Below are 23535 nucleotides of genomic sequence, written 5' to 3'. Positions count from 1 at the left end.
ATGTACTTGGAGAAGCAATTACTACCCTTAACAGAAGGCAAGGGAATACCTTTAGCCAATAAGCCTTTTAATGCAACTATAGCACTCTCCGCTTTGACGGTCTGGGAGAGGGGGGTTGGAAGAGGAACTGGATTGAGATGATAACCAACAAGGGCCCTGACTTTTCTTCTCTTCAGTACGGTCAGTACTTTTATGGGTACTGATAAGCAGACATAAGTGAAAAAGTACAGGACTGCTTCTAAGGCCAAGTCCATAAGCAAACCATATCTGTACTGTTTGAATTTTCAAAATGGCTCATCGAATAACTGCTTGGAGCAGCATTGCTACCCTTAAGAGAAACATGGGTTAATCTGCATGGCGCAGCAGATACTACCACAGAAAGCTTGCTTGGCAGACTGGATGGACCATTTGGTCCTTTTCTGCCATCAATATGTTACTATGTTACTATATTACTTTATTTCTCTTTTGTTTTACATGTACATAGTCTTGTTTTTATGTGATTTTATTGCATATATTTCCTGGAGTTTTTTTGAAATGGGCCTTTATATACATTTAATTTATAAATAAATAAAATGTATTCTTAAGCACTTCAAGCCTGGCCTTTAAAAACTGAAGTCAGTATTTGCAAAGTTAAGTTATCCATAATATTTGGTCTAGCTGTCATAATTTGCTGTAAAATTCTCTTTAAGTGTTACAGAATTGACACCTTCAGATCCTTTCTTTTAAAGAAGTTCTGCCGAATAATATTCCCCTAAACAAAAAAAGTGAATATAAGAGTCATCATTAAACATGTCCAAAGCAAAATAGCAGGTGCAACTGGGAGAAAGGCCCTTCAGCTTGCTCTCTCCTTATCTCCCCACATAAACACAAGGGGATATGATTAGATTATGCATAGGCTGCAGCTTTATTAGCAAATACATTACAAATTCCCCGAGCCAAACTCTCTAGCCTTCATACAAACATCCCCAGCCACTTGCCTTCTTGCTAGCTAAGCACTTCTTAGCCAACAAGTCAAAATCATATGCTGTACCACATAGGGGCTATGCTGGGCCCCTCTCATAGCTGGGATGCCGGCACTTAACACTCTCTATAGCTCCCCTGCGCTGCCTTCCCACGCTTGTCTGCCGGCCGGACAGACCATGGGGAGCAAGCTGTACTGGCAATAATGACATATCAACCCTTGGACCAAACAACAAATCTTGCTACAACAGCAGAACAATGGCAAAAGACAAAATACATAACCATTATCTGCTACTCTTAGGAGGGATGGGAGGAAGGGTGTTCCGAACAGCCAAGGAGAGAAAAGGAGGGAAACTGCCAAACTCCCAATCTTTTCCTTTCCTCTGCCCTTTCACACCCCCCCCCCCCCCCCCACTAAAGAAAAACTACCAGAATTCCCCCATCCTCTAATCACCCAATCAAATGCCACCCTTCACCTACTCCACAAATTCCCCCCACCCCCACCCTTTTCCCACCCTGAAAACCTCTCTCCCCCATATAAAATGCCAGGAGAAGGAACAAGGAAAGGAAAAACATTTTTAGGCATTCCCTGGCACCCTGTTACCCTTCAGCGACGGACTTTGCCTATTTGCCTCCTCTTATGTAAAAGCATTCAGTTCAGAAATGCATGACTTGAATTGTGCATGGTCTTTACTGGGGAGCCTTTGCTAGCTTGCTTGATGTGTTTATTTCCTGCTCCACGAGTTTGATCCTCGGGAAACGATTCTTCCATATTTTTGGTTTCCCCTTTTGCAGGATCCAGATATTACTGATGTCATAAAAGCGAGCCATGTTCTGCAGAAGGCAAAGTTCTGGAAGGAGACAATTTAACGTAGGGAGGAGTGAACCCACGGGATAAATGTTGCTGCACTTTTTGAGAGCAATTTTCAAAAGCATTGACCAGGTAAAATGACCTGACTGATAATTGCCCTCCTACAAGGCAGCTAGTACACCTGGGTCACAAAACGGGATTACTTGTATACGCTTTAAAAAAAAAAAAAAAAGAGGAACTCCTGTGGGTGTGGGAAGGAAAGCAGTGTGCCGCCATTCAATTCCAAATGGATGCGTACTATTTTGTCCCCCCTCCACCATCCGCACTGGCGCACACAGCCTGCAGGCACATTAAACATGGATTCTTTGCATTTGCTCAATTTCATTTTGAAATAACATAGCTAGTTTCTTTTTTCATTTTTTCCTAAAGAATACATGTTAAAGGTGCCTCGCATAGTTTGAAAATAGCAATTTGAAAACCACCTCCCTTTGCGTGGGACAGCGTGTGAGAAGCCTTGAGATTTACACATAGGCCGTGTCCCTCTAATTCCACTTTAGCTCATAGGTAGCCACCACATACAACTGAAAAAATTAAGATTTGCCTGAAGTATTTTCATAGTAAGAAAGGTTATATTTTTATGAACCTATAAATACATCAGTTTAAAAATGTATGTGTGGTGCAAAGCCCCTACGAAATTACTATAACACAAAATATAACAGCATCCCAAGGAAAACAAAAAGCAAATATAATTGCTTCACAACGCTCTGTGGCATTTCAAGTTAACTGGAAGTTAATGGTTCCATGCCAGAGAATGACTGAGTTATTTTAATTCAGGAAATCACAGTGTTAAAATTAACATATGATGCTACTGTAGCAGAGGAAGTCTACATTTTATGGGATTTATTAAACATAATTACAGTTTTGTACAAGCTCAGAAGCACGATTTTGCATTTTAGATTTCAGTAATTTGCACTAATAAAAGAGCAGCATGCATGCAAATCTGGGTCTAAAATTAAGCCCTTTGTAATGAATGACAGTTGAAAGCTACATAATAGTAGCTTATTAGTAATTTCCTTGGTACAAAATGCTACCAAATAATTCTCTGGCCAATCAGAAACAAGTTAGGGAAAGGAAGTTTGCTAGAGTTTTTCCTCCAAGCCATCCCCCACCTTCCACGGTCCACACCCGCAGTCACAAAACCAAAGCGAGAATTAGACATGGATTCTGAAAAATTCACAGGGAAGACCCACATCCTGACACAATAGACTGGGAGAACTGTTCTTGTTTGTATTTATGGCATACAAATCTGCAGCTTTCAGGCACTTGCCTGGATTTTGTATGTTTCTTATGTGGGAAGCATTCTTCCTTACATACAATCTGATTGAGAGACATTTTTACCATGGCATCAGTCAGGAGGCTTTCTTCTGCATGTGACTGAGCCCTACTACACTTAGTTCAGTCCTAGACACAGTATCTCAGTTGGTAGTGTGACTTATTCAGCTAATGATTTTTATTCATTATTATGAGATAATTATGATTGGATTTTTGTTTTTTATTGAGATAAAAAAATACAAGACCCAGATTCTACTTTGGGCTGAGCTGGTTTTATTGATTGTTTTTAATATGTTGGTTCCTTTTTTTTTTATTTATTTTATTGCTTATGTTTTTGTAATGTATTTTGTTATGCGTTATTTTTAACCGGTCTGCTCTTAAGGTTGTAACTCGCCTTGGACACCTTAGATGAGAAGGCGTGAGATAAATAAAGCATTGTTGTTGTTTTGGTTGCTGTCATATTTTAGGAAGGGCAGGAAATTGTTGGTGGGAGACTAATGGATAGAATCACAGTCTTGCCAGCCTAACTCCATGTCATCCTGAGCTTTTCTTCTAGCCCTGGCATTCAAACCCCCCCCCCCCACACACACACACACACACACACACACTCCACTGCATTCTGCAAGAGATCAGGCATAAGTAAAAGTTTAATATAGAAAAAGCACGGATGCTAATTAATGATATCAGAGTTTGTTGTTCCACATTGGCTTTCACACAGTAAAAGATATGTTATAAATATGGAACAATATTCTTTTGGGGTTGACTCAGACTCAGTGGTGCAGAGAATGTATTGAGAGAAAAAAAAAAAAGCATAAGAGTTTTCCCATATTTCTTTCTTTCTGTGGTTTGCTTGGCCACAGCGGGCAATGCAGTATCCAAGGGACATTTAAGATCCATATAAACTTCCTGTTAAATTAGTTTGGCTCTAATCCCCCAGCCCATACCCAAGCACTAGGGAATGAACCACAGTCTCCTGAGTGCTGAGATCTCAACACAAAACTACAGCAGCTATAGCATGATTAATGTTTGCAAATACCTGCATTTACCAGCACAGTATATGTTCTGAATGGCTTTATTCAGGTTTGTGAGTCTTCAGCTAGCGTTGCCATTTTTGGATGCTTGTTTAAACACTGAGGGTTTCTTTGTGAGCTTGGCTTTTCTCCTGATTTATATTCTGTTGCATCTTTAAAGTCCATTAAAACACAGTCATTTAGCCCTTAGAATGATTATAATCTTCTATGCAAGCTCTCTTTAAAAGCAGAATTCTTGGAATTTTTTTTTAATAAAACATGCCATGGGCAAAGATACAGAGTTCCAAGGCTAAGCTTGCCGGGGCATCAGGTTTCAGCAAAGTCATGAAACAGCAGAGGAAAGGGGCCCATAGTGCTGGAAGCAGCATCTGCTCAGGTACCCAGGGTTATCAGAAATACCCTGAGTGGGTCAAAGTTGGGGTCTGCAAAGCTTAAAATGAAGAAGAATGCGCATTGTGACAAATAACATAATGCAAACAAGAGCAAGGGGCCAGCATTCAATTATGTATTAGAGATGTCTGATATGAAATACCTGCTAGGGAGTATGAAAGAGATTACAGCATGGGTATTTTAAAGTAATAAGAGTCTCCTCGTCTCTGAGAAAGCAGAGTTTTTGGCTGCTGCACAACAAGTTACAAGAGCAAGAGAGGAAGCTCCATGATGATCAAATCTTTTCAGACCAGAAGATGATGCATACCGCCTCTGTGAACCCACACTTGTCAATTGTTGCCTGAAAGAGGAATAGTGTCTTAACTTTGGTTAAAAAGTTATTTTTTAACTTCCCAAAGATTAGCACGCATCTGTGTATGCGTGTGCGAGACTACTTATAGTGTGCACAAGTGTATATGTATATTTATGTCTGTTAGCCTCTGGGAGCCATATGATTGTTTTACTAAGTTATGGCAAATAAATAGTGTATAAAAGATGAACATTGTAGTAACTATATTATTATTCCTTTTATTTTTGCATTTATAAATGATGCAACTAAAAAATCATACTTGTACACCGTGAATTAAAACAAGCAATCAAATAACAGACAAAAACATAAGACAAAAACAAGATAAATGTTACACAATTCGGTACATCAGTCCACAAAATATGGAAGTTCAGATACCACAATACAAAGAAAAAAATAAAGAAATTATGCCCTGGAATATATCTATAGGGCAGGGGTGGACAACTCTGGTCCTCGAGAGCCACAAACAGACCTAGTTTTCAGGATATCCATAATGAATATGTATGAGATAGATTTGAATGTACTTCCTCCATCATATGCAGATCTATCTCATGCATTTCATTATGGATTTCCTGAAAACCAGGTCTGCTTATGGATCTTGAGGACCAGAGTTGACCTTTCCTGCTTTATGAATTAATAACTTTAAAACTGAAATTTTCCACCATTTTTATAAGCCTACCAACAGTATAACTTAGGATGTCTTAAAGAAACTGACACATTAGTGTACATTATAATAAGGGTACATTTTTAAAAAAAGCGCGAGCGCATACTTTTGTTCGTGCACCAGGCGCAAACAAAAGCACGCCAGATTTCAATAGATACACGTGTAGCCACGCGCATCTTTTAAAATCCAGGGTCGGCACGCGGAAGGGGGTGCACATTTGTGCACCTTGCGCGTGCCGAGCTCTGCGCGCGCTGCCCGTTCCCTCCGAGGCCGCTACGAAATCGGAGCGGCTTTGGAGGGAACTTTCCTTCTGCCTCCCCTCACCTTCTCCTCCCTTCTCCTACCTAACCCACCCCCCCAGCCCTATCTAAACCCCTCTACCTTTATCACCAAAGTTACACCTGCCCGAAGCAAGCATAACTTGCGCGCGCCGGTGGCCCACTGGCGCACCATCACCCGACCCGGGGGCTGGTCCGGAGGCCTGGGCCATGCCCCCGGAACGCCCCTGGGCCAAAACCACGCCCACAGAACACCCCAAACGTCGCGCCGCCCCCCCGACACGCCCACAACACGCCCCCCCTAGCAAACCCCCGGGACTTACGTGCGTCCCGGGGCTTGCGCGCGCCGCCGAGCCTATGCAAAATAGGCTCGGTGCACGCAGGGGGGGGGGTTAAGAGTTATGCGCATAACTTATGCGAGTAACCCTTTTAAAATCCATCCCATAGTGTTACTTATTGGTAATGCAGAGTGAACCAAATCATAGTTCGGTAGCCTAAAATCTTACAGTTTTATTAACTAAGCGATATTATTATTTCATGGCAATTGCTCTGAAGTCAAAAGCCAAAGTAGTAATTAAGAAAAACTGCTGGGCTCATCATCACTGATTTATAATATAAGCATTACTATCATACTAATGTGGACCTAGCTGGTATGAAAAGGCCCAAGGTAAAATAACTGATAGTCGAGTCGGCTGTGAAACAGTTAACATTCCAGCACAGCTTCCAAAGGGCAAAACAGACTTGCTCCACTGATCCTGACCAAGACTGGCCTTCCATGGACTTGATCCATCTCTGACACTGTCCAGAGTCAAAAGCCAATTTTAAACCTTCCATCACATAAATGTTATCAAGTTTCACAAGAAAAGCTGAAAACCTCAAAATAAAATTCAAAAGGCAGAAGACATTTGAATTTCCCATGCCAAAGAGCATGCTTCGAACACAGGTAGCAGAAAGATACAGAAATAGCTGTCTCACGAGCCACCAGACTGATTTAAAAGAACTTCCAGTCTCACTTTGATGTGCTGTCTGTATTTACTGCAACTTCTGAGTGCCAAAAAGGAAGCTCTTTAGTATAGGAAATCTGAAAGAGATTCTACCCAATATACCCAGGCTTACGAGCGAGATTCATTCCTGTCATATATGCAAAAGAAACTCACTTGAAGACCCTAACCCATGAGATTCAAATCCAATCTAATCAGTTTTTCCCACCTCAGATGTCTTCCACATTAGAGTTTTTAATTATTGCTCAGTTATCTTATGGCTAGCATTTTTTTTTTTAATTTTGTTTTGGGATTTTTTTTTTTTTTTAGCAAAAGATATTACTGAGACAAAATAGTGATAAAAAATTCAATTATTTTCAATTTTCAGTTTTGCACATTTGTATTGTATTGTAACATTTGTTACAATACATGCAGCATTTTCAATACTGTCAACAAGATCCCTTGACTTTGTGAACTGGTTTAGCGATTGCCTAAGAGAAGCCATAGTAGTTTGCTTTGGTTAGAGGTACCGCTTTTCTGGCTTCCTGTGAAACTATATAAATAGTAGTATCTGTCCAGCCTACCAGACGTCTCAGAACTGCTTGAAACTGTGCTGATATTTTCAGAAGACTTGCTAAATTGTGACACATTAATTTTGGTAATGAGCAGCTCTTTTAATATATCCACAATCACACCTAATAACCATGATTACAATTACTTATCAGTAAGTCACCCCAAAAGAGCTGATGTAAAGAAATCTATAGAAACAATAATAAAAAAAAAAAAAAACTATTTCTGAGGACATCCCTAATGCCTAGTGTTACACTTCAGTATTTTTTATTTTTTCCCCCATAGATTCATGAATATTGCTTTTGGTTTATGGATTTGATCTGCATATGTCTCTCTTCCAAATGTTTTTTGCTATTGAAGCACAGTACATAATATAGAAGGGATGCCTATTTGTCTTAAATGAATGTGTTTCCCAAGCCAAATCATGCCATTCTAGTTGTTATATCTAAAATGAATCGATAATTGCCCCCCAAACCCTGACATTTTTCATTTATATTCATTTCAGAAAATATTGTACGCTATTTGCAAATAAAGCACATTATTTTCCAAAATTAATAAACAAATAAAAGCAAAAAAAAAAAAAAAAAAAAAAGAATTCTGTCACAAATATTGGCCAAAAATGAATATAATGTACCAATCCAAATATTTTGGCTGCTCATATCCCTAATAAACATATTGAATGTCATCTCCTTTTCTTCCATTGTCTGACTTGACTGCCTAGCATGAAGTTCTCTTTAAAGGCAGGATAGGAAAGACTGTAAATAAATACATGAATATCCATGATGCTACCTCCTGCATTGGATAACACAGCATACCCACATCTGCAATTCAAAGCTTCTATTTCTTACAAAACACTAATCCTAGAATTATTTACATTCCCAAATTGTATTTTATTTTCTCTTAGCTATGGGATAACAAGAGAAATTATAGACTTGAATTACTCCCCTCCTTTTAGTTTCTGTCTACTAACATTATTCTGGAACTAAACGTGAAATAAATTGAGGGTCGGATTTGTTTCAGGCAAAACTGGGACAAAAATCCTGCAACCCAATTTGCTCCTACATTTTTGATAGGACACTGGCTTTTGAAAATTGCTACATAATATGCTATTGAATTGTCAATAGGTTTTCCCTGCATTGTGCGCACTTAGCATGGATAGATGGCCTTAGAAAATTGCTACAATAGTATGTTACATTTACGTTGACCTTTGAAAATAACCCTGGTAGTCACTTCAAGGAAAACAATCCCCACACAAGTGTTGTGTCTCAAAATAGAGAGAAAATGTTACCAAAAATTAAAGTAGTTCAATAATACATAATAAAACTGATAGCAGAAAGTTCTTAAAAAAATCAGAAGACCTAAAAAGGGCAAACATGGCCCTTTATCAGCTCATATTCTCAAAATACTAGGGATGTGCAGCAGGGACGGATTTGTTCCAAACGGGATTCGGATTTGTAGGGTCCCAAATCCATTGCATCTGTTCTCGGGAGCCCCCGATCCGTTCATATGTCAAAAATGCATTTGTTCCCCCCAGAAAACCCCATCCCAACCCTTTAAAGTTATTTATCTACAACCCCCCACCCTCCTGACCCACCCCACTCAATGCACAATAAAGCTCTGGAATTTGTTGCCAGAGGATGTGGTTAGTGCAGTTAGTGTAGCTGGGTTCAAAAACGTTTTGGATAAGTTCTTGGAGGAGAAGTCCATTATCGGCTATTAATCAAATTTACTTAGGGAATAGCTACTGCTATTAATTGCATCAGTGGCATGGGATCTTCTTAGTGTTTGGGTAATTGCCAGGTTCTTGTGGCCTGGTTTGGCCTCTGTTGGAAACAGGATGCTGGGCTTGATGGACCCTTGGTCTGACCCAGCATGGCAATTTCTTATATTCTTATGTTCTTATGCCAAAAGTACCTGGTGGTCCAGCAGGGTTCCTGGAGTGATCTCCTGCACTCGGGCTGTCAGCTGCCAGTATTCAAAATGGCGCCGATAGCCTTTGCCCTTACTATGTCACAGGGGCTATCGGCGCCATTTTGTATACCGGCAGCCGACAGCCCGAGTGCAGGAGATCGCTCCAGGAACCCCGCTGGACCACCAGAGACTTTTGGCAAGTCTTGGGGGGGTCAGGAGGGTGGGGCGCCTATTTGTTGGTGATCCGTTGTATTCGTTGGGGTTCGCCATACGTTTCGGAACCCCCACGAATACAACGAATATGGCATATACGTTGCGGATGGACAATACGTCGAAAACGAATACACACCCCTACAAAATACCTTGAGTAGACAGCAGCAAGAATATTTCATCTTCCCTTAACTCCCAAAAGGACTCCTCTTCCAATTGAAATAGCAGAAAATAGTGGTATTGCACTCAGCCTCCCAGAAGTATCCCCTTTCCAATTGTATCAAGAAAAATACACCTTCTAGAGTCCTTGTGGCAGAACTCCTCTTGGAGTTCTTCACCAACTAGATAAGAAAGCAAGACACGCTCTCTGAAAGGTTAGGAGGCCAGGTTACTTGCCCTCTCCTATCCTGGAGCCCAGGAGAGATCCAACCCATTACTGCCTCTCATCAGCATCTCTCAACATCAACTCCATCTACCTTCAGTGACTTTTTGTAACCCGGGACTACTGACCCCCACCCTTAGGGGACGGACCCTCCAATCACTCACACAATCCGGTTGGGTCGCTCCGGGACCCCCGTTGGACCCAACCGGAACTTTTGGCCAGCTTGGGGGGGTCAGGAGGCCCCCCCAAGCTGGGTCCAATGGGGGTCCGGGAGCGGAGGAGCATGTGACGCCGGAGCAGAGTAGCACGTGACGCCGGAGCGGAGTGACGCCGGCGTCACGTGCTCCTCCGTGCCTCCGCTCCGGGACCCCCGTTGGATCCAACCGGAACTTTTGGCCAGCTTGAGGTGGTCAGGAGGCCCCCCAAGCTGGCCAAAAGTTCCGGTTGGGTCCAGCGGGGGTCCCGGAGCGACCTCCTGCCACATGACCTACCTGTCACGTGGTAGGAACACAAGATGGCGCCGGTGACCATGTGACAGGGGCTGACCAATGGCTCGGGCAGCCCCTGTGACACAGGCTATCGGCGCTGTGAGGAAATTGCAAAGGAGCGCAGGGATGGCTTCCTGACTCCCCGCTGGACCACCAGGGAGTTTTGGTAAGTCTTGGGGGGGGGATTAAGGAGGGTGGGGGGTTTAAATTTTTATTTAGGGAACCGGGAAAAGTATGGACAGATCCTCAACTTATGGAATTCTCCATAAGTCCATATCTACTTTCCATAACTTATGGAATTCTCCATAAGTCCATATCTACTTTCGAAAACAAGGTCAAACAGAGGAAATTAATAATTTGATTTCAGAAGATCTTAAAAATTTAGATCTCACTGATGCAGAAACAGCAATCTCATCTTGGTTTAAAATTACCAGTAACATAGCAGAGAATCTCTGTCCTATACAATCCAAAGAAATCAATACTGAAAAGATAATTAAAAAAAAAACCTTGGTATACTCCTGAACTAAAAGCTATGAAAACAGAGCTTCGAAAAACAGAAAAAGTATGGCGCAGAAACCAAAATTCTACTACTCTATTAAAATTTAAGTACTTACTACATAAATATCGCCAAAACACCGATAAAACAAAGAAGGATTTCTACACGGCCAGAATCCATCAATATCAATTCAACCCCAAGCACTCTTCCAATATGTCAAAAGCCTTATTACTGCACCAGCTCTTTCTATCACAAACAATGACGAGGAATCAAAATACATTCAATTATAATGCGATGTAAGTCACAAATTACAATGAATTCTAAATCTAATATTAACTCCTCCTACATTAACAATCCTACTGATCAAACCGCTTCTACATACTCTAATCAAACTACATCAGCCACTCAAAATAAAGCTGAAACAAAGCTTACCAATCTAGAAATTGCTACTGGTATTGAAGTCGAATCAATTCTAAAGAAAATAAAACCAGCTTTCCACCCCACAGACATCATGTCTACTAAGATTATCCTTGCAATACGTACAACTATAGCTAAACCCATTGCAATGATTCTTAACAAATCCATCACCTCAGGCATTGTTCCTTCTTTACTAAAACATGCTATAATAACGCCTACATTAAAAAAAGCAAACCTAGACTCATCTGATCCAGCAAACTTTCGCCCAGTTTCTAACCTACCTGTCCTTTCAAAAGTAATGGAAAGAATCATCAACAAACAACTAACTGATTATCTTGATGAGCATCATCTTCTCTTCCCATCCCAATATGGGTTTAGAAAGTATCACAGCACTGAAACACTTTTAATTTCTCTCTCAGAGATTTTACTAAAAGCTTTTGATACTGGAAAATCATATCTCATCGCTCTTCTTGATATTTCAGCTGCATTCGACACAGTAAATCACAACACCCTTATAAACCGCCTTTCTGAAATAGGCATTTCTGGCGCAGCACTACTATGGTTCCAATCTTTTCTGAGCAACAGAACTTACAGTGTTAAATGTGGACAAAGTGAATCCAAACCAAGAAATCTCTCTCAAGGAGTCCCACAAGGATCCTCTCTTTCATCTACTTTATTTAATGTTTACCTCTCTCCACTATGCCGGCTACTCTCTAAACTGGGTCTTCAATATTTTATATATGCGGATGACGTACAGATTATTATTCCTATTACCAGCTCAATTACAAATGCCCTGAGCTTTTGGAATGCAGCATTATCAGAAATTAAATCAATTCTTACGGACAACCAATTAGCTATTAACACCAATAAAACTGAGCTTATGATTATATCACCCCCAAATAATACTTTACTGAACAACTCCAACCTCTCACAACACATCTCTACAATGTCTCAGCAAGTACGTAGCCTTGGCGTTATTATTGATAACAATCTTACTTTCAAAAAATTCATCACTGATACAATTAAAAATGGATTCTTTAAGCTACACACACTAAAACGCATTAAACCCCTTTTATACCAGTATGATTTCCGTACAGTCTTGCAAGCAACGATTCTATCAAAAATTGATTACTGCAATGCATTGCTATTAGGACTACCTAAAACAACAATCCAGCCTTTGCAAATGTTACAAAATGCAGCTGCCCGCATCATCACTGACACGAGACGCCATGAGCACATAACTCCAGCACTTCAGTCATTGCACTGGCTACCTGTGGCTTCAAGGATAGTATATAAATCCATGACTCTTATACATAAAGCCGTTCACAACAGAGAAATGCAATGGTTCAATGATCAATTACAAATCAAAACATCAATCCGACCTACCAGATTCCAACATCTTGCGAAACTGAAGATCCCTGCGCCTAATTTGACCAAACTTTCAACTACAAAAGAACGTTCTTTCATCATTGCTGGATCCACAATATGGAATACTATGCCCTCTGAATTACGCCAGGAACTTTGCCACAAAAAATTTAAACAAAACTTAAAAACCTGGCTATTCAAAAAAGCCTTCTATCAATAAACTGAGTTCTATTATATACCTTTCTGAATATTTCTACAGACACTCTTATATTAATTTTTTATTTTTTTTATTTTTACAAAGTTATAATTAGTCTTATATTCATACAGTTATTATGTTATATTGTAAAGCTCTTTGCTGAATTAATGTTTGAATGTAAACCGAGGTGATGTTTCTTACGGACCCCGGTATATAAAAATCCTTAAATAAATAAATAAATAAATATTGAACGAAATCGACACCCCACGAAAACGTATCAACGATTCAACGAAAACTTTTTGTCTGCACATCCCTAATGTTTACTACTGATCAAGGAAATCTACTGATTTTTTTCTTACTTGAAACAAGTTTCTACAAATCTGATATAGAATAATGATAATAAAAATTCTTCCACTAAAAATATATTAAATTGAATTGGAACCTAACAGAGTTTGACTAGACTCTTATCTGTTAAATAAAATTACCCAATGGTGTGAAGTACACCAATACCCAATACAGCAGCAGCAAAGCAAGAGAGGATAAGACAGGAAAAACTGTTAAACAGAGGAGTTATTCAATGGATAAGTCAATGTTCTTTTTAATCAGTTTGAATTATTCCTGTCAGTAGCACTGCTATGAACTGCATTACCATTCCATCTTTAACGACTCTAATCAAGTGTTCAGACTGTATTGACGAAAGTTTAATTATATTTTAGTCATGTGGTTCAAACTTTTTTTGCAAGCCTACAAGTAAAAAAGCTAGCTGCACAAGATGTTTATTTTTAGTTAACCTTATTTGAAGAGGCCAGCCCTGCTTGCCATCAAGGAGTGCTACACTTTGTGAACAATTATGCAAATTTGAGTAACATAGTTGCTGTGGCACTCAAGTTCTCATATGGAAGAAACTCTTCAAAATGTCCTCATTGGGTTTTATCTTTACATCTGTCTAGCCTTGTGGCTTGCAGTACGAAGGCTGTGCAGCTCCCCAACAGCTAAACAGAATGGGCTGGGAAGCGAAACATGTAAATAAAAAGAAATGTATTTAAGGGTGTCAGAGATTTACCTTCAGATAGCAACAACTGTTTAAAAAGAACATATTAAAGCTTGACAACTTGAATTTCTAATACAGAAAGAGACAACAGCTTTAACATTAAAATCAGCTTAAAGCCTGTTTATAAAACTGAGAAGAACTGATTATATAATGAGTTACTTCAATGGCTCAACTGCTGCTTATTGGCTTTTTTAGCCTCTTGGCCAGGATGCCAGGTTGTTGATACTGTGCTCTGCTGGAATGGTGCATAGTGATAAGTCAACAGCCCATGTACACTTGTGAGGGACAGCAGGCCATCTGGAAGCCATTATACAGTTGATGAATTCCATTTAAAAAAGTGCATCTCATTCAGCAAACACCAGTTCAGAGCTTGCCATTTGTGAAACAGTTTTGCTCCATAAGCAGGTGCTGACTGTTTTCAGATAGCTGAAGCGAGTTGAAGCACCTTATTTAATTGCATAACACAGATTTTCAGTTTGCCAGAAAATTGTGACTAATGTTTTCTGTTCAATGGAAAATAAAGAAAACTACATTTTGTTAAAATTTCAAAAGTACATTACATTATGTTTTCTGAACAGATTCAATATTACAATTTCTCTCACTCAGCCTCCCCCTCCATTTTCAAAATGAAAGCTTGCTCAGGGTTCATCAGTCTGTCTCAGAATCTTAGCAGACTACCCAGTGCAACAGCAACACCGCAGGCAAATTTAAATGTATATAGCAATATTTTCTAATTTAAAAGATTCAGTAACGTATTGAAAGCTCTTTCACATACAGTATTTGTAATAGCTCTCAGAAGAGACTGGCTGATGCAATATAGTGTGCTCGGCCAAGCACATGGCTTTAAAGGCACTTGGACATGCATTTTGGACACCCCTTCAAAACCCCTCATGCAATAAGGAGATTAGCACATCCAAAACACGTGTCCAAACCAGCATAAAGCTAATAGTACTCATCATATGTAAGGTCATGTTGATGAGGCTATTAGCTATATCCCTGATGTGAAAAAAAATGTATGCCCAACACACACATTTTTAGTCTCAAAAATGAATGCCTGTCCCGGAACAGGCATTAATTCTTGAGGAGCCCCAAAAGTTTACAGAAAAGCAGGAGATACTGCTTTTCTGTAGTTCTTCCAACTGAATATCGTGGCCATATAATGTTGGAGGAACCAAAAAGCCATTGCCGGCAGTCAGGTTAGTAAAACGGATGCTCAATTAACAAGCATCCATTTTCCTAATCTGTGGCTGTGCACAGGTTAGGAAAACAGATGCTCGTAAAATTGAGCATCTGCTTTCCTAACCTGCTGACAGCCACCTCTCCTGGGCACCCGAAGCTGGGGAGGCACTAGGGATGCAAAGTTTTCCCTAGCGCCTCCTTTTTATTGCAGCAGCCCATTTAAATATTAAATTGAGCACCTGGGAAAGGTGGAGCGGCACAGGTGAAGAGAGCAGGCGGTCAATCATGAGTGCCCATTTAACGCGCCAATATTTCATCAGGTTGAAAATACATGTATTCTTTGGTGGATTAACAGAATGCTTTAAATCACCCACCTGCAATATTCTCCATTTAAAACCTCCAGATATCCATTGCATCAATTATATACTGGTCTACAAGATCTTCGAGGACATTATTTTTTCTTCAAAAGCTTTAGCTGATCTTAAAATAGTTTCAAGAAAGTGCATTAGCTTGGCAAGCTGCTTATGATAAGATAATAAGGCTCACATTCTTAGGGATTATTACAAAGTCTGATACTGTAGCTAGTAATTTTAGAAAGACTAAACTACACTAAACAAAACTTCAACTATGATGTTGCTCATCTCAACCCCTGTATTTGTACCTTCTATAATAAGGTTCATTCTCTTTCTTCTATAGCTACAAGAACAAAAAAACTGTGTTGTGTTACATCTCTTGTTATCGAGTGAAGGCTGATCCCCTTTATATATTGATCATCATTAATAATCTAAACAAACTTAGGCAGAATTCAAGCTAGCACATTATGGTGTCAATATTTCTTTGGTTAAGAAATAACAAGAAAGTGAAGATGGCTCCTTTGTCATCCACTGTACTGTGATTTCCTTCTACTGCCAAGTTTGTGGCATGAGCTGACCCTACAGCTGAACTGGCAGAGTACAGATAATGTAAGATGTGTATGCCACACGGTAGGCATGAAACATCTCTTTGGGACTTATGGACTAATTTAGCACATAAAAATTAACATGCAAACTACCCACTGTTACTATGCATATTAATTAATGTACTATGTACAATGCCTCTGTTGCAAGGTAAATTGTGCACTGCCTAGCACATATGCAAGTGTTTCAATTTTTAATTTACAACTATATACTAAGGAGTTACAAGGCATGCTAATAACCTTTTTAGTCATCTGCATAGTATGTATGGCGGTTCCCTTAACAAGTTCTAAATTTAATTTTAGTGCATATAATTTACCTCCTGTTAGGAGTCTGTAGTAGATTGCAAGTGAACAAATTTGGCATTCTAACAAATCTAAAAATGGGGGAGGCCATCTCTTCGGCCTTCCTCTCAACTCCCTCCAGAAGCACTCCCCAAAATCATTACCCTGGACCCACCAAATAGCATAACTCCCAATCCTTCTGTGTCGTCCCCTGAAATAGCAAGATCCCAGATCCCCTTGGACCTGCCTACGCAGTTGCTATTTTACAAGACTTGTACATACATTTGGCAACTCGCTTGCATAATTTTACATCTGCTAATTATCTTGCATAATTAATATCTGACTTGTTTATTGTTCTTTATGGGCTGGGTGGCAGGTCTGGGTGAACTGGAGAATGTGCAGGTTAAAGAACCAGGAGGGACTTGACGACCTGGAGAAGGCACTGGTGGAGGAGTAGCCTAGTGGTCAGAGAGGAAGGCTATAAACCAGGGAAACCAGGATTCAAAGCCTACCACTGCTCCTTGTGATCTTGAGCAAGTCACTTTACTCTCCATTGCCTCAGGTGCAAGTTAGATTATAAGCCCTTTAGGGAAATACCTAGATTACCTGAATGTAAGCCACTTTGAAGAGGCAAAAAAGTGGAATTAAAAAAAAAATTGGTAAAATGGTAGTTTCAAATACATATGCTATATGTTTAAAATATACAAATTTATGCACAAAACTTGGATTTTAGGCAAGTAAGCCCTACTTTATTTTTATATGTAACATATATGCACATATATTTTTAAAATACATAGGAAAAGCATGCGCGTTCAATGCATTAAAATGCTTACTTTCAATGCATTGCATGTATTAGAGCATAAGCATACATTAGGGATGTGCAGGCAAAAAGTTTTCGTTGCGTACGTGATACGTATTCGTGGGGGGTCAATTCCGTTTCATGCGGAAGTATGGAGAATTCAATAAGTTGTCGATCTGTAAATACGTTACTACTAAATTAACTACAACCCCCCACCCTCCTGACCCCCCCCCAAGACTTACCAAAACTCCCTGGTGGTCCAGCGGGGAGTCAGGAAGCCATCGCTGCATTCGTTTGCCGGTTTCATCACGGCGCTGATAGCCTGTGTCACAGGGGCTACCGGTGCCATTGGTCAGTCCCTATCACATGGTCACCGGCGCCATCTTGTGCTCCGACCATGTGACAGGGGCTGACCAATGGCACGGTAGTGACATAGTATGGGCAATTGCCGTCCGACGCCATTTTGAGTCCTGGCGTCGGACGGCAGGTCGCTCCGGGACCCCCATTGGACCCACAGGGACTTTTGGCCAGCTTGGGGGGGCCTCCTGACTCCCACAAGACTTGCCAAAAGTCCAGCAGGGGTCCGGGAGCGACCTCCTTGCACGCTGGCCGTCCGATCCCAATACTCAAAATGGCACTGATCGCCTTTGCCCTCACTATGACGGTGATCGGCGCCATTTTGAGTATTGGCATCGGACGGCGATCGGCGCCATGATGAAACCGGCAAACGAGTGCAGCGATGGCTTCCTGACTCCCTGCTGGACCACCAGGGAGTTTTGGTAAGTCTTGGGGGGGGTCAGGAGGGTGGGGGGTTTAAATTTTTATTTAGGAACCCGAATAAAACAGAAATCTGTTTAATACATGGGGAGTCGCGATGCGTTTCGCCTCCCCACGTATTTAACAGATAGCAAAAAATAAGTTGCGGATTACAAATACGTGGAAAACGGATGCACACCTCTAGCATACATACACACATATGTTGCTGGGTAGAGACAGGCATATTTTATAATATGTGCCATATAATATGTGCCATATATGATATGCAAGGATTATAAGAACATAAGAACATAAGAAAATGCCATACTGGGTCAGACCAAGGGTCCATCAAGCCCAGCATCCTGTTTCCAACAGTGGCCAATCCAGGCCATAAGAACCTGGCAAGTACCCAAAAACTAAGTCTATTCCATGTAACCATTGCTAATGGCAGTGGCTATTCTCTAAGTGAACTTAATAGCAGGTAATGGACTTCTCCTCCAAGAACTTATCCAATCCTTTTTTAAACACAGCTATACTAACTGCACGAACCACATTCTCTGGCAACAAATTCCAGAGTTTAATTGTGTGTTGAGTAAAAAAGAACTTTCTCCGATTAGTTTTAAATGTGCCCCATGCTAACTTCATGGAGTGTCCCCTAGTCTTTCTACTATCCGAAAGAGTAAATAACCGATTCACATCTACCCGTTCTAGACCTCTCATGATTTTAAACACCTCTATCATATCCCCCCTCAGTCGTCTCTTCTCCAAGCTGAAAAGTCCTAACCTCTTTAGTCTTTCCTCATAGGGGAGTTGTTCCATTCCCCTTATCATTTTGGTAGCCCTTCTCTGTACCTTCTCCATCGCAATTATATCTTTTTTGAGATGCGGCGACCAGAATTGTACACAGTATTCAAGGTGCGGTCTCACCATGGAGCGATACAGAGGCATTATGACATTTTCCGTTTTATTCATCATTCCTTTTCTAATAATTCCCAACATTCTGTTTGCTTTTTTGACTGCCGCAGCACACTGAACCGACGATTATAAAATACTATTGTTGATCTATGTGCAGCCATATACGTGCGTATATGCCACTGCACAGAGCTGTTTGAAAGTTATCCTCACGTTTTATGTCACAATGCTCCTTTGTCTTGATTATAAAGTTATATATCACTAAAGGCTAATAGACTTTAGCTACTGTATATAAAATGCACTTCACACAAAATATTGGTCTCTATAGGACAACTTTGGTGTATTAAGAAGGAGTATTTAATTTTCTCAAATAGCCAGTAACACTATTTATGTGGGAACGAGCGATGATTCCCACAAAATAGTCTGACTCCAGCCTTTCTTAAAACAGTATATCTTTATTACAGCTTCACACATGCACAACAGTAGACTGTCTTTCCTTCAGAACAGTGTACTCTTTACTAAGAGTTCAGTACTACTTTCCTCAGTACTCACAGTTCAGTTTCATCTCTGCTCAATGTTTGGATGGTGCTATGTTCCAGGAGCTACCTTCCTCCTGGAGATCTGGGCCTGGTCTGATTATCCCCACCTGGAATCCAGCTCTTATTCCTCCCCTTCTGGGCCCTGCCCACAGAGCTCTCTCTCTCTCACAAGGGGAATTAAGGTGGACCAGGCATCCAGCCTGGTCACTCTTTGATTTAAGAGGAAAAATAGGGGCATTTCCTAACATATCCCCCCCCCCCCCGCCCCTCAGCTTGGACCCATTGGTCCAAGCATTTTCACTCCCCCTCGATCCCATCCAGGGGAGTGCCTCATCTCCCCAGCCCTTCTTATCTGGCAACTCACCAGTTAGGCTTGGGGTTAGGGTTCTTTGGTTGTGCTCACCCCCTCCTCCTAGGTTAACTCTAGACCACCCTACCACTACCCAATCTGCTACCTGCACCTCCAGTCCTTTAACCAAGTCACTTGCTGGTTCTGGATTCAAATTCCACCCCAGCAGGACTTCTTGGAGTGGCTATGGTGCCTGCACCGGTGATTCCTCTGGTATCATCTCAGCACTCTCTGGCCACTCACCTATGCCAGTCACTGGCTCCTCCTCCACCACCTTACTCACAGGGGTCTCTGCAGCACCAACTTTGAACTCTCCATGGTTTCTTCCTCTGGGTTCCCCACAGCCTCACTCACTGAGGCTTCTGCAGTGCCTCCCTCTGGACTCTCCAAGGCATCTCTTGCTTGTCTTTCTGTGCCTTCTCTCTCTGGGCTTCCCACGGGAGCAATCTCTGGACACCCAGTAGTGTTTGGGCACCCTACAGGGACTTCCTCAAGACCACCTTTTAGTGCCAATCTCAGACTGTTGCCATGACTCAGACAGCTCACTGGGCACCTCTGCCAACTACTTATTCAGTTTTTCCATGAGCTATTGGTATTCCTTGTCCAGCCAATCTAGGCATTCACTATCTTGCCTGGACTGGACTCTTGGGAGTGTGTTCCCTTGCTCCATTACCCTGGCTGGTCTTTCAAGCTGCCAAATCTCGAACCTTAGGTCCTCCATCTGACCCAGCTCTTGGGACTGGGGAACTTCTACCACACAGAAATACATGGCTGTTCTTTCCTTCCAACCCTCTGACTGCTTTTGCTTCACTTGACTGCTCCACTTGAGGTTTTCCTGTGGCTACACTCCTTGAACTGCAGAGTAGCTTACTTGCTGGTAGAGGGCCCCACCATGTTCCAATTCACTGCATTCACAGCCCACTCTGGCAGCTTTTTCAGGGCTATACCCTGTTCAGCACAGCTTTGCTTTACCGGTGATTCACTCCCTTTTCTTTTGAAAGGAAAAAAAGTAAAAAAAAACAAAACCTGCACGACCAGCATTAACTTACTACCATTAAATCCATATCTACCTCCATCAGAGCTTCTCTCTTTAGCTGGTTTAAACATTCCACTTAGTTATCCCTGCAACCAAGCCCATTCACAGTTTCCTCTCTAGCTGAAACTTTTCCCAAACAATTTGGGGTAGATTTTAAAAGATTGCGTGCGGGTGTACATGTGTGCGTGCTACCCAGCGTGCACACATGTACACCCAATTTTATAACATGCACATGCCTCTGGCCCTGCCCCCTCCCCTCCCCTTTTTGCAAGCCCTGGGACATACACACGTCCTGGGGCTTTATGCGCGTCGCCGGGCCTTTTTAAAATAGGCCCGGCACGCATAACCTTTTTAAAATCTGGCCCTTTGCTTGTGTGTTCCTGGAGCCACACCCTCTGTGCTTGCTGCACCCCTGTGCTCTGTACCTTGTTTCAGAGTCACAGGCCTCCTGTATTCTGTACTTCATTTTAGAACCACAGGTCCTCTTCACACTCTCTGAACTACAAACAGACAATTTGCTTCTCTCTTCTGCAAACGTTTGGCCTCAATACTCATAGTTCAGCTTCGTTTCAGCTCAGTGTTTGTACAGTGTTACGTTACAGGAACTCCCTTCCTCCTGGAGACCTGGGCCTGGTCTGAATATCCTCACCTAGATCCCAGCTCTTATTCCTCTCCTACTGGTCCCTGCCTACAGAGCTCTCTCTCACATGGGGAATTAAGGTGGACAAGGCATCCTGCCTGGTCCCACACTGGTTTAAAAAGGAAAATAGGGTCACTGCCTCACAATCTATTATATTAATTTCAAGTTTTACATATTGCTTTGAAATGTATTTGGTCTTCATTCATCTAAACCAGAGGTGGACAAACTTTTTTAAAACCAAAATAAGATCTTTAGCTCTTGTCTATACCAAGGTCCAAGGAAAGAGGTCCATGACCCTTCTTTGAGCTCCTTGAAGGGGGGGGGGGGGAGGGAGGGGAAGGAAGGCCTTGGAAAATAAAGTAAAGAAGAAACACTAAACATATATACAATGTTTAGTATTTTGGTATTATGAGACAGCAGCATGAACAGTGGCACAATAAGAAGGGCAATGCACAAACAGTGACACAGTAAGAGGGACAAATCAGGAAAGAGTTTGTCAAAATTAAGTACTCACCAAGTCAGTGAGGCTTACAAGACCTATTTTCTTCAAACCAGATGTAGAAGACTGCAAGAGGAGCCTCTGTCATATAGTTAACCATGAACTTTGACCTTCAGTGCTAAGGTAGACTTGTCTCTTTAATTTTAGGGTGTTTGGATGTTGTATAGCTCCAACATATCAGTGACGACAATAGGAATCGGATGATGACAAGCCCTTTATTAAAATGCCCGACTCTGGCCGAGTTTCGCTCCCTTGCACAGAGCTGCCTCAGGGGCAATTCATTTTACCAGGACTTGATTTGGTCAATGTGGAAAATGTCGCATTGATTATGCCTTCAGTGCAGATGAATTCCCACTCAAACACATCGACTTTCTCTTATCAGCATAGTATTGCTACGTGATAGCAGCTTTGAAGTAAAAAACGTTCTGTACATAACAAATTTGTTATGTACAGAACAAATTTGTTATGTACAGAACGTTTTTGACTTCAAAGCTGCTATCACGTAGCAATACTATGCTGATAAGAGAAAGTCGATGTGTTTGAGTGGGAATTCATCTGCACTGAAGGCATAATCAATGCGACATTTTCCACATTGACCAAATCAAGTCCTGGTAAAATGAATTGCCCCTGAGGCAGCTCTGTGCAAGGGAGCGAAACTCGGCCAGAGTCGGGCATTTTAATAAAGGGCTTGTCATCATCCGATTCCTATTGTCGTCACTGTTATACAGCTCACTGGATCGGCTACCACTTTGTTTTCTAGCTCCAACATATGACAAGGACTTTGCAGGATTTACACCTACAGTACATTAGTCCCTTGTTCTGCCTCGATAATTATAGGGATGTGCAGGGTACAAAAATTCAGCTCGCTACATTCATTGATTTCAGAGGTCATGGTCATTCATCAGGTTCATTTGAGATGAAAAAAAATATGATCTTTCATTTAAATTTGTTTTTTTCATTTTAAATTGAAGACTTCATTGTAAGAGTAAAAAAAAGGTGGCTGGGGCCTAGGCCTGATACCTAGACTTGGCCCAGTTTTTACTTTTATAATGAAATCAATCAGGTAAGGCCCCATATATTTCACTGTGAAAGGGAAAAACAGGCCACCCAGGAAAGAGATCTAGGCATCATAGTGGATAATACATTGAAATCGTCAGCCCATTGTGCTGTGGCGATCAAAAGAGCAAACTGAATGTTAGGAATTATTAAGAAGGGAATGGAAAATAAAACAGAGGATGTCATAATGCCTCTGTATCCATGGTGAGACCGCACCTTGAATACTGTGTGCAGTTCCGGTCACAAGGCCAGGTCCTGTCACTAAGGCCCAGCCCAGGCCCTATCCGGAGACTGGATCTCATCACTGATGTTGAGCCTAGGCCTAGATCTAGGCCCAAGTTCGGGTCCTAATATTGAGGTCTGAGACCTGGGCCAAGGCCTAGGCCCGATGCTTGGGCTCAGCTGATGCTGGGTAACATTGCAGAGGCCTGGTCCTCAGGCCTAATGCCAGGTCCCATCACTGAGGCTCAAGCCTGAGCCAAAGGCCTAGGCTCGAGTCTGATGCCAAGGCCCAGCCGAGACTGGGTTTCATTACTGAGGCACGGGCCAGAGCCGGCCTGAGGAAGGGTCACTAATTCCAGGTCCAGACCTAGGCCCTGGCCCAATCCGGGACTCAGTCAAGACTGGGTCCCATCACCAAGGTCCAGGCCTGGGC

At 41.6% G+C, this 23535-nt stretch overlaps 1 protein-coding gene across 3 annotated transcripts in view; it reads right to left on the bottom strand.

Moving 5' to 3' along the window:
* The window catches only part of HDAC9 (histone deacetylase 9), a 993428-nt gene that overhangs the window by 303448 nt on the left and 666445 nt on the right, over positions 1 to 23535 (bottom strand). The gene's annotated exons all lie outside the window — the stretch shown is intronic.

The sequence above is a fragment of the Rhinatrema bivittatum genome, chromosome 2 (assembly GCF_901001135.1).
Source record: "Rhinatrema bivittatum chromosome 2, aRhiBiv1.1, whole genome shotgun sequence".
Classification (NCBI taxonomy): domain Eukaryota; kingdom Metazoa; phylum Chordata; class Amphibia; order Gymnophiona; family Rhinatrematidae; genus Rhinatrema; species Rhinatrema bivittatum.
This window is presented reverse-complemented; position numbering and strand designations above follow the sequence as displayed.